Source organism: Nymphalis io, chromosome 17 (genome assembly GCF_905147045.1).
Source record: "Nymphalis io chromosome 17, ilAglIoxx1.1, whole genome shotgun sequence".
Taxonomy (NCBI): domain Eukaryota; kingdom Metazoa; phylum Arthropoda; class Insecta; order Lepidoptera; family Nymphalidae; genus Nymphalis; species Nymphalis io.
In genome coordinates this window covers 2,636,626-2,649,866 of record NC_065904.1, presented here as the reverse complement: position 1 = coordinate 2,649,866, position 13,241 = coordinate 2,636,626, and the positions used below count along the sequence as shown (strand labels likewise).

The 13,241-nt window shown below is 32.6% G+C and overlaps 1 protein-coding gene across 3 annotated transcripts in view; it reads right to left on the bottom strand.

The window, feature by feature from the left end:
• LOC126775016 (uncharacterized) overlaps window positions 1-12,985 on the bottom strand; it is a 68,627-nt gene extending 55,642 nt beyond the window's left edge. For all 3 annotated transcript variants that reach the window (XM_050496731.1, XM_050496730.1, XM_050496732.1), the window contains exon 1: window positions 12,884-12,985. The gene's annotated coding sequence lies outside the window, so the exon portion shown is untranslated. The remainder of the gene's footprint in view (window positions 1-12,883) is intronic.
• Window positions 12,986-13,241: the final 256 nt, after the last annotated feature.

Genomic DNA, 13,241 nt, shown 5'->3' with positions numbered 1-13,241 from the left:
CAGACGGGAAAAACGTTCTGCACTAGCCGCCTTCGCCTTGCCGGCCCGCAAGATGCCTCTTCACGCCTCGTTTGAAGGAACCAATTGTTTTTGTAAAGTTGAGTTTTATACTTTCAGATATCAACTGTTAAGATTGCACTAACTGAATACTTAAATAAAGTATATTTTAAGTTTGATTTTTTATTTGATTATCCATTTATTTACACTCTTATTGTCTCTATCATACTTGACATTAGTATTTTTATAAATATTTACAAATTATTTTTACAAAAAATACAAATATTATTAAATTAATATTTCTACTACAACTAGAGTCTTCAATGGCTTAGTAGTAAGCAGGTCGCCTTGAGATTTATAAGCCACGGGTTCTTATACTTATTTGGAGGGTAAATTATAAATATTGTTATGTAAAACGATATAAATAGTTATAGGTACTGTAACGTATTTTTAATAGAATTCAAAAATGGAGAGTGTTCTCAATTCAAATAATTAACTAGTCTCCTTTGAAAAAAGTCACCGCCGCTTAAATCGACAGGAGAACTTTTTTTTTCTTATAGAAAATTAAACGAGCATATCACTTTATAGTAAGTAGTCATTTTCATTAATTTATGTCATCGTGTAAATAATGCTGTATTCTTTATTCGAGTGTCAAATCAATGATGTTAGAAAGAGATGGATTTATATTTTACCAAGAACTCGTTAAACAACGTTTATAATCAAAAGTAAGATATTATAGTAGTTTGTAACGAAAATTTAACATCTGCCAATTTAACTTACATACATAATGTACATGATTTAAAAAAATATTTAAATTACTAAGTCCCTAGATCCCGCAGTAGCCCCAGGAAGCGCTCATTGATATGAGAGACGACATGAGAGAGCACGATCTCACTAAGGAGGATGCTTTAGATCGGCAAAGTGGAGGAATAAATCTGCATCTAGGAAAGCGGACCCTGGCTTTACTAGGCCGGGAAAACGCTAAGCAGAAGAAGAAGATTAAGTAGCAACGGTAGTCAAAAAAAAATTGGTTGTTTTGGTTGGAACGTTGGATAGCGCACAAATAGCCAGATTAACATAAAAAGGACAAACAACTTCATTTATTTGTATATATTGAAAGAAAACACAAGTTCACATGATACAATGTACAAATGAAGTTTGCGGATCAAATATGATATACAGTGTACATAAACATCGTCGCCATATTTTAACGGTGCACACATAAAGGAGAAAGTGTACAAGCAAGCTGACCGCAAGCTGTGACCGTTGTATGCAAGAACGAGCCTATCTTTAACAAGAGCCAACACAAACTTGAATTTAAAACCAATTACGATATTTTATACCAGCGGCCCTCCCCGACTTTGTCCGGATTGAGTTTAAATTGTATTTTTAATTTAGTCTTTAAAATTTACTCTTTAAAATTGTATTAATATATATTTATTATTGAAATTTTCATCGGGATATCTAATTTTTTTGAAAATAAAATAAGCGTATGTTACTCGCTAATAATGCAGTTTTCTATAAACGAAAGATTTTTTAAACAAGTTTTAGTTAAGTTTTAGTCAAATTTAAATATTCTAATAGACTATAAACACTTTTACACAGTAGCGTATTATTAAATTCAAGGATAAAGACGTATTATATTGTTAATTATTCATTATTCAATAATTAATTGTTAATTAAGAGTATGTAGATAAATTACGAGTATTATAGTACTTGTGTGATATTGAGTACCTACATAGGTTCTTCTTGTTCTAAAAAAAAGTTCAAATGAAAATGTAATAAAAAACTGTGTAATTGAATATAAGTAAGATAGTACAAATTGGTTAATTCAATACAAAAACATACTTTTTTAAAAGATTTATCTAGAATATATTTGCTTATTAAACGTTATAGTTTTTAAATAAACATATAAACCTTTAAAAATAATTCGCAAATCGTAGCAGTAACCTTATTCAGCGATTAACACGCATTCGTCACTGTGTACTTAGCAAATTATTATATTTAGTATGTGTCGTGTGCGTTTTGCATGAAGCCGTCCATGACGCAAGCTAGCGCTTTTCTCTTACAGCACATTGTATAATCGACTTTGAGACCGACTGACCGAATTCCACACATCGCCAAAATAAGCCAACGTGTTTGATATTGTCTTGACGAATACGTAATTATTATTCCAAGGACACAAATAAATATTTGATGGTATTTAATATTAGATACATTACTTGGTGGTAGGGCTTCGTGCAAGCCCGTCTGGGTAGGTACTATTCACTCATCAGATAATCAATCTACCGTAAAACAGAAATACCTAGTACTGTTGTGTCCGATCGGAAGGGTGAGTGAGTTAGTGTAACTACAGGCACAAATAACATAACAATTTAGTTCCCAAGGTTGGCGCATTGGCGATGTAAGAAATGGTAAATATTTCTTACGGGGCCAGTGTCAATAGGCGGCGGTGATCGCTTATGTTAAAAAAAAAATCCTTTACTTTTTATTGGCCTGACCCGGAATTGCAACCCAGCTCTGCAAATTTATAAGCTACTAGATCAATGACCAGTTAAGCGCGATATATTAAACTATATATTATAGAAATTAAAGACATGTCTTATATATAGATCCATTTAAAATGTTGCCAGTAGCAATAAAACCATACAAATACTCGTCTGGGTAGGTACCACCCACTCATCAGATATTCCCACTCATCAGTTCTGAACAAGGTGCGGCGCTTTTTCACGCCACAACAACTGTGCCTGCTGTACAAAACACAGGTACGGTCTTGCGTGGAATATTGCTCGCACCTTTGGGATGGCTCCGCTAAGTACCTACTTGAGGCCTTGGACCGGTTGCAGCGACGTGCCGTACGCATTATTGGCGACGTAAAGGTCACAAACACCCTTGAACCTTTACAATTGCGTCGTGAGATAGCAGCACTGAGCGCTTTCTATCGACTGTATCACGGCGAGTGCTCTGAGGAATTATTCTCTCTAATTCCTGCTTCCCCCTTCCTTCTTAAGTCCACGCGGGCTGGTTCTCGATGTCACCGCCTAACTGTGACATCAATTCCATCGCGAACAAAGAAATTTGGCAACTCCTTTCTTTGTCGCACTTCCAAAAAATGGAATTCCTTACCAGCTCACGTATTCCCCTCCTCTTACAACCTGGGTTCCTTCAAACGAGGCGTGAAGAGGCATCTTGCGGGCCGGCAAGGCGAAGGCGGCTAGTGCAGAACGTTTTTCCCGTCTGTACTGGCCGTCGTCGCGTTTGGACTCTACTACCACTTACCATCAGGTGGAGTAGAGTCATTTGCCCTCCCGGCGATATAAAAAAAAAAAAAAAATACAAGTATAATGATTTACCAATATTAGACTGTATAATCCATGTTAAAGCAACTTTTAAAATAAACGATGCAAAAGATATAACAGAAAATTACTTAAACAATTACATCGTCAAATACTGCATTTATTATCTATTTTAGATCTTGACGTATTCTACTTTCAACCGATTATTATTAAACAAGATACATTTACATTACATTTTACTTACATTGTATTTTATTTGCACAATTTTGATGTAATTTACAAGTTAATAAATCTAAAACCGGCCTAGATGAATCGGATTTACACACTATGGGCTCCGTACAACAACAATATCTTTAACAATAATAGTAATCCTAAACAGTTGCTGTATTATATGTTTGTTTACAATAAAGTATATTCAATATTAAAAGACTGTTATTCAGCAAACCTAGACAAAGTCACAAACCGATTGTCAAATTTCATTATTCAGACCAGCCTAGGAATTCAGAATCCCGTTTGACCGTCATGGTCCAGAAGGAGACGGCGGGAACGGGAAAGGTTCGATCCTGCTTTGCGGAGACGAAGACCGTGTCGTCTCGGCCCTCCCACAGCCTAGACGCCCGGGGCTTAAAAGATGGTAACCCTGGGGCCTTGGATGCGTGCGGTGGGGGCCTCGTGTGTCCTATTTCAGACGGCTCTTAGGAGGACGGCAGCCGGGATGAACTTACGCTGCCGTACGCACTTTGCGAGGAGTGCGGAGGGGCATGCTTAGGACGGAAGCCGCAGTGGTTTTAGTAGGTAAGTAGTCCATATAACCCGGTTCCACCACCAAGGGACCCGGGTACCTTTGTGAAAGTTTCCCGAGCGAGAAAAAAAGGAATTCTAAATACCACGACCAAAAATTACCATTAGAACACCTACTATGTGCCTACTGTCTTCCTTTAATGTTAAAGGAAGACAGTAGGCACACAATATTCCCGGTCAAAAGAGACAAAGGAACAAGTAAAAATAAAAAAAGTTTAGAGTCCAGCTACAATCTATTTAGACATCAATAATTCTAAAATCTAGATTGCCTGGAAATAAAATCATACAATAGAAATCTTTGGTGTACAAAAGCACGCAGCACGTCTGTGGAGATTTAATACAATTAGAATAATTGTGATAATTCAGTGAAATAGCAAAAAAAACAACCAGCATTAATAATAAATCCAAGTAAGTGTTTTCTTACAAACGGCACGGATACATAATTTGGGATAAAACACGAATACTTAAGATGATAATGAGTTTCTTCATAAGCGTATAACTGATAAGTGACATCGTAGCGTAGCCTATAAGTTAATGAGGCCGAATTTCGTAATACTCAAACACTTGACTTGGTTTGTTTTAAGCAAGCGAAGTTTACGCTAAGTCATTTGCAAATTGCGTTTCAATTTATAAAATTGCATTCACAAATTGATATCGAATATTAAAATTTTAATTTTATACGCTCAAGATATTTATGATACGCATAAAATACATATAAAATGCAAGGTACCTATCTACACACGGTACATATTTATTTAATTAAAAATGCACGGCTATATTAATAACGTTTACTTTTCGTTTATCTCAATTGGAATATTTAAAGAACGTACTGTATGATCCTTAGCTAATTACTAGGCTAATTACATAAAATACACAAGCAATCAAAACATCAAATCTGCTATCATACAAGTCCTCTTAATAATATTCAGTTTACAATGAACGAATTAAATTAATGTGTTAACAAAAAATAATAATCTGATTTCATAAATATGTACTTAGAGTTGTTCACGCTAATTAAATATTATAATTGACGGTAGGATGAGTATTATTTAATTTAAAATAAATAATAAAATCATGTTAATGAGTGCCCCCTGAGGTTAAAGGATATCATCCTTTCTAATATTATAAATGCGAGCGTGACTTTGTTAGATTGTTTATTAATTTGCTTGTCTGTTTTTATGTCTAAACCACTCAACCGATCATCATGATTTTTTCAGACACGTTGTGTGGATTACAGTTGTTGGTTGGGTGGTTCTTTGGTACAGTTGGTTATAATTCATCTCGTTCTGGTGATTAAAAACATCGCGTGGAAGCTTGCATGTATCTAAATTCAATGAAATTCTGCTACATGTGTATCCACCAGCCACTGGACTGTTGTGGAATAAACTCCAAACCTTCTCAAAAGGGAGAGGAAGTAGCCCAGCAGTGGGATATTTGCAGGATGATACGTTACATACAATATTACTAATGAAGCTTAAGAGCATAAGAATTTTATAATCAAATGTAAAAAAAATATAAATGTCATTCAATTAGCTCGATAAAATATTAACAACTTTCTATAACGAAATCAAATACACGAGATCCCTTAAAACAGGTTTTGTCACTATTCATAAATCAACGCAATAATTCATACTGTGACTAATCCAGCCGACAAATTGCAAAGGTTACCCAACGCCAGGAAACCTGACAGACAGATGTTATTTAGTAAATTCCGTCTCAAACATAAAATCGCATTGATAAATCTATACGAATATTATAAATACGAAAGTATCTCTGTCTGTATGTTACGCTTTCACGGCTAAACCACTGAACCGATTTTAATGAAATTTGGTACGAATTCAACTTGAATCCCAAGGATGGTCGTAGGTTAATTTTTTTGTAACTTGCTCCTCCTCCCCCTAACATGTAGACGAAAACGAATGTATATATAATTATATATGTAACTACTGTCCGTGACATACTTATGAATGTGAATTTGCAGATGGTTTTTTAATTACCCTCGGAGTTATTTTTTATTTATTTTTGAAGAACTTATTAACAGCATAGCGGTTAACACTATCAGATTATAGAAATCTTTTGTAGAAATTGCATTGCATTTTTTTATATAAACCGGGAAAGCAAATGTAAGCAAAACACCACCTGATGATAAGTGGTAGTGGAGTCCAAACGCGACGACGGCAAGTACAGTCGGGAAGAATGTTCTGCACTAGCCGCCCCCGCCTTGCCGGCCCGCAAGATGCCTCTTCACGCCTCGTTTAAAGGAACCCGGGTTGTAAAAGGCGGGGAACACATGTGCTGGTAAAGAATTCCATTTTTAGTGGTGCGACAAATAAGAGTTGCCAAATTTCTACGTGTGCGATGGAATTGAAGTCACAGTTAGACGGTGACATCGAGACCCAGCATGTATGGAAATGACATATGTATTCGATTTATCACGTGATCAAAATTTTATGTATTTCATTGAATTTAAAAGAAAACGAAGTTTGAAATCGCTTCTAAGATAGAGCATATTAGATCTTCGGTAGAATTATTATATTTTTTATAATAATTATTATATTACTATATATTACGGCATCAACCGTCGCTTTTTTTGGAAAATGTGTTTATGTACCCGCATTTTTGTATGAATGACAACGGTGCCGTCTCAATTAATTATAACTATAATTAAAAGAAAACGCACTAGAAACACTGATTAGTCCAATTAAAATTGTACAAAGTCATCAGCAGTTGTACATTGTGATAAGCAATCCTTAATTTTCGATTGTAATACTGTCTCGAAATAAAAATATGCAAGTCAAAAATAACGTTAATTATGAGTAGAAAAGATACATTGAAGTACATTTACAGTTTAGACGCCTTCAGATTTCATTAAAAATAAAAATAATCATTAAGCAATTTAAAATTTGAAACCGATGGATCTCATATATATGTGTCATCTCTATAGGAGATTAGAAGAATATTTTGCGCTCATATAGCGTAAATACACTTCAGAACAAGAATTAAAAAAAAAAACTGTTAAATATCCTTTATAAATTTTGTTTTTCTTGTCATATATAAACATGACCAGACAAAACGATTCCATTGATTTTATAACATGTAATCAAAGCTGTCCAATCACATCCGTGGGTCAGGTTACCAATATCTGGATATCGTGTATCATAATTTGATCTATGAACATGATCTTTGTGGATAGAATGGATGATATGATTTATATAACATTGTAATTTGATTAGCTTATCATTTGAAACGAGCAGAGTAGCTGTAATATAGCTATTATTTGAAAAAAATTAACTAAGATTCTCGTATTATGACATTTCGTAGTGGTTAAGTACTATCCACTCATCGCTTGGTATATTTTTGTTACTTATAATTGTTGGGTTTCGACTTCTTCGGTTTAAAGGTTGAGGCAGTGTAATTACAGATACAAGGGAAATAATATCCTATCGTTAGTTCTCAAGGTTGGCGGCGCATTAACGATGTAATGAAGGGTTAATATTTCTTACAGTGCCAATGTCTATGGGCGGTGGTAGCCACCAGGTGAACCATTCTCCGTTCTGCAAAATTATTTGATGTTGAAAAAGAAGTTTTTTCTATATAAAGTGAGATGCTTTAAAGTGACTAAATACTATTTTAGCTGTATATTAAAAACAACAGTTTCGAATTGGGGCATGTATTACTTGACATGGCTTTTAATGCTCCATCTGTTTATGAAATCAATCGTTCATCAAATGTCAGATAAAATACTCTCATATATACATAAAATATAATCAGAACTCCTAACAAAAGATGTCCTTTCTCTATCTGTAGTGTAAAAAATAATTACAAAGAATACAATGCGAGCGGTCTGTGATTAAATTGTTATCTACATAATCTTACTTAAGCGTTCTGGTCTACAGTGATTTTATTCTTTCTCGTGTGCATATTATTAAAATTTAATTAATAAAACCAAAATTTACTGGTAAAGTCAATGTTATATGATAACTCTCGTTGGTTTAGTGGTTATATTATAAGACAGGTTCTCGGTTCAAATCTCGGGTTCGTTTCGGGATAGGTGTTATGTATTATTTATATATATAGAAATACTCGGATAATGAAGTTAGTGTTGCGCTTAATTTATTTCATTCTATCTTTCTCGCGCTATCTCAGACGTGACTAGGACAGTCAGGTAAGTGACAAAATAGAGAATGCACTTGTGTTTGCACACACACTTGTACACTAATAGTAGTGTCACACACACTTGTACACTAATAGTAGCGTACAAGTGTGTGTGCAAACACAAGTGCATTCTCTATTTTGTCACTTACCTGACTGTCCTAGTCACGTCTGAGATAGCGCGAGAAAGATAGAATGAAATAAATTAAGCGCAACACTAACTTCATTATCCGAGTATTATCCACTCATCGCTTGGTATATTGTTGTTACTTATAATTGTTGGGTTTCGACTTCTTCGGTTTAAAGGGTGAGGCAGTGTAATTACAGATACAAGGGAAATAATATCCTATCTATCCTATAAATAAGCTATAGAGCTTAACAATACAACAGTCTATTCTGCAAGAATTCACTTCGCTACTCACCCGTGGAATGTTAACAACCGACTTATGATTGTTGTTGATGATTTGCATTTGTTTCTTTTGACTTTGTCATAACTGATAAGAAACAATGTTTTTTTTACATGGCGGTAAAAATAGTATGAAGGAATTTTAAACCATAGCAGATGATACAGACTGGACTTACTTTTTTATTTTTAGATCGCAAAACTCCAATAAATAAGTGATACATGAACATAATAAATAAGAATAAATAAAATTATACACACGAGATGCAAACACAGTATGAAAAAAAATTAAAAGTCAAAAATCTTTATTCAATAAAGACATCATTACACTTACTTATTGATTATCAAAAAAAACGTAACACCGATTGTCGCAAACGAGGTGTTTTTGACATGAGAAGAACTGGCGAAAGATACTCTTAGCTTAACAATTTTTACAGCTGTTGTAAAACTTAGTTTTTTTAATATTTTATATAAAATCTTTTCCAACGACTTATAAGTAATGTAATTTGTAATATCAAAAACATTCCAAAAAACCAGCTAAAGAAACAGTCGAAAATCTAAGCGAATCAGAACCAGTATATGCGAATTCGAATATATTGTATATTTATTTGACCTTCGAGATACCGCTGAAGTTTCGCAAGAGTCCGAGATGCCTAAACTTTAAGATACTTATCAGCTTTACCGTATTTGGTGGCGTTAAATGGATAATAACTCAATTGTTATTAATCCTTTGCAATGTTATTTTTGGACCTGGTACCAGGTCGATACCGCTTGAGAGCGGCAGGGAACAGAAGTACAAAACATATGTTTAGTCTTTGTCGGTTGCATAATTATGTAAGATTTTCGGTGCTAATAAATATTTTTTTAATTTTTATTATTATATCGTTCTTAAAATCACATACTGGTAATATATTAAATAGAATTAAATCGAAGTTTCGATTCGAATACTTTATTAGATAATTAATATATTTTATTAAATGTCAAATATTTTGTTTCAAGTACGTCACCAAAAAAAAATTGTATTTTCAAGTGACTAGTTAAAGAATGAATACGTATTGCGCATGTATGTGATAATACAAAAAAAGAGTGAAATCAACTTGCATTTTCATTCCAGACGATGACGAAGCAACCATGCTTGATATGAACCGGCTTTGTAGCTCCTACCAGAGTTTTAACATTAATATATTGTAACAATACCGAGATGCAATTATGTTTAAATAATAATAATAACTAAATTAAACAGTTTACTATTTAAATAAGTATAACTAAAAAAGAAACATTATGTATGATTTAATACTTTTCTAAAACTTTTGTTTTGCACGAAGCTTAAACTGCATAATAATCAATTGCGTGATTATTTTCATCAGCTATTTGTCTGATTCTGCACGGTTAAATATATTTATTTACCCATTTATTTTTAATAATAACAGGATATTTAACAAATATTGCAATACAATCAAATTTTAGATTTTGTACAGACAATAAAAAAGTGTAACGCAAAATATTGTATATTGGTTTCGACTTTGGATCAGAATAGAGCTGAGCGACCTATCAATCTGCTACCTAATTAGGGGGTTAAACATCCCACGTCTTTTTTTTCATTGCTTAAATATCTTGTGATATCTCAGACTACTCGTCCAATTTTCAAAATGTAAACAGCAATTTTTATGAACATAAACTCAAAATTTACGTATGTGTGTATTTATTTTTATAAGCATTAATATAATATTTTAAATGGATTGTTCGTTTTGTTTGCCTATAACAAAATTGAAGAAGGATAGGACGTTGTCCCGGCTTTTCTATGAACTTTGAAAGTTTTATAGTCTTAAATACCAAAATTGAGTGTGTAGTACATATATTTATATACTATTAATATCACATTACAATTAACTTCGACCTTCAAATTTTAATGTCATCGATCAAAACGAAGAATCACTTTTAAAATTAAGAAAATTTACATAAAAATCTTTTCTGTGAACAACAATATATGGATAATATTATAAGCCATTAGTTATGCACGAAGTAAGGACCTCGCTTGCAGATTATAAGGGTTCATGGCATGCATTATTAATAAGGTAATTTGTTGAGCATTCCGCTAATATTTCATGCTTAACCCCGTAATCTATAATAAGCTACCACGTTAGTCTAGTAGCTAAAACGCATCATAAGGTCCCGGATTCGAATCCCAGGTCATATCTTCCTGTGCTACTGACAGGTTTTAAAGTTGCCATTATTACACAACCGCAACACGAAAAGCACCTACAGCTATATATATAGGTCAAAATTTCTCATGCTGTCATTATTGCTATATATATCTTTTCTCTCAATATATATATATATATAGTGAGAAAAGATGGCTTTGTTAACTATCCTTTAAAGCTGCCTGATCCACAGACTATGGCATATGACAACCCTGCGCCTTTGCTGGCTTCCGTACTGGTACTGACTCGTTTAAGGACCCGTCGGATCCCTTAGAAATCGGCAACTTCAAAGGCCCGTGTACTTTAATAAACCAATATTCAGTCAGGAATTCAAAAGAGCTATATAATCAGCTATTCACGATTAATTCCGTAATGTTTGTAGGTATATTATTCGTACAAATGAGTATAAAGTACTGTTACGTGTTTTGCGGTTGAAGGAAGATGATACAATGCTTGTTACCGCTTATTATGTAATGTAACAATACGTTTGTATATAATATATATCGTAATAAAACATTCCTTAAATCAAAATTTCGTTTGGTGATTTGAGTAAAATTTGAAGTTCGAATAAGACGAAATGTTTTATATATTAAATAAACATTTCTAGCAAAAGTCACATATGCTAAATTATAAATATTCGGTTTATTCTATGATAAAGTAGTTTAAATTAAGAATGTTTATACAATGACTATTTCGAAGTTCCTATGTTCGTTGCTTTTTTTTCGTTACGTGTAAAAAAATAGTATTTATCGTATTAGAAAAAATAAACAAATCCAAACGTAATAAATTCATATGAATCATATTTTTAACTGAATATAAAAAAAAAGTGTGTTTCTGACAGACATCTCTTTTAAGATTTTTTGCTATGTATAACTTTTTTTGGTCATTTATCATAGTATAAGAAAAAAATATAATTCTAAATTTAAAACTACGTATAATTTAATCGATGAAAAATGTTGTTATTTTTTAATATCGATTGTATTAAAAGAGACATTTGACCATGAACGATCTATGTACAGAAATGTCGAATATCGAATTCGTAATACTCGTCGTACTTTCAAGTCAGAATCTTTGGAATCCTAGATTTTGATAAATATTAAAACCTATACTGCAAACATATACAAGAAGACTTCCGTTACAAAATTTTTATTGTTTTTATGTCCTACTTTTTTTTTATTTCAATTAATATTGTACGTGATAGTAACAAATAGCTGTCCATATAATCTTTTTTATATATGAAATGCTATGTGCATATAGAAATGATATTTTTTGAAGACATAAATCTACGAGGCATCTTTCTTGCAACGGCAACAATTACAAGTAGAAGCCCATAAATGTCCTACTATTGGGCAAAGATTTCCTCTCCTTTTTAAGAGAAAACTTGAAATATATTTCAGAATCTCGGACCAGGGCAAGTTCGTTGCATATACATGTGGCAGAATTTCACCCCACAGTCAGACACGATGTTTCCTCACAGCCGAGTACGTGATTAATTACAAACACAAATTAAATACATGAAAGCTCCACCTGCAAACCTGCGACCTACCGTGAGATCAACCTTAACTGGACAATCTAGACTTGACTTACAAAACTTTTGATGTAAACAGGTACTTACATTTTTTTAATAGATTTAGCACGTAAGAGCACTATATTATTTAAAAAAAAATGCTATTTAAGTTTTTCTTGAAATATATATATGTTAGAAGCATAAACTCATTAAAGTAAAATTTGCAATAAAATATTGCAAGTATGGATTGTATAAATAGCATTTTGTTAGAATATAGCACCATAAATAAATAGAAATATAATATTTATTTTTAATTGACAATATAATCTATATTGCATTTTTATAACTATTATTTAACATAGCAGGAATTATGCCATTAGTACCTAGTATACAATTAAAAAAAAGATGATCAATATAGTTAAATATACAAATACAATAATGCATATACGAGGATAGAAGTTAAATAAAAAAATCTATAAATTAAGTTAAATCATCATTAAATCGATATAAAGCTGTAGATACTTACTTTTCGACAGATGGTGATTTAAAATTGATCACTACACAAAACGCACATATAGCACTTGATCACAATAAAAATACACAGCGTTCTACACATTATTTAAAAAAAAGAAAGAATACACCGCAAAAAAAAGTATATTTATTAAAATTGACAAATCTAAAATAGCGGGAAAATGGTAAAAAAATATATTACTTTTATAGTCTGTGTTGAATAAAAAATCTTATATTAATATGATATCTGTGTCATACTTTATCGTTCAAAAATTCTTTTCGCATTTAAATAAACCGATGAATTTTAAAAAGTGTGTCATGCGGGCTGTCAAGCCAGGCGGTTGCGTTACGTAAGGCGTGTTTACGGAGCAAGT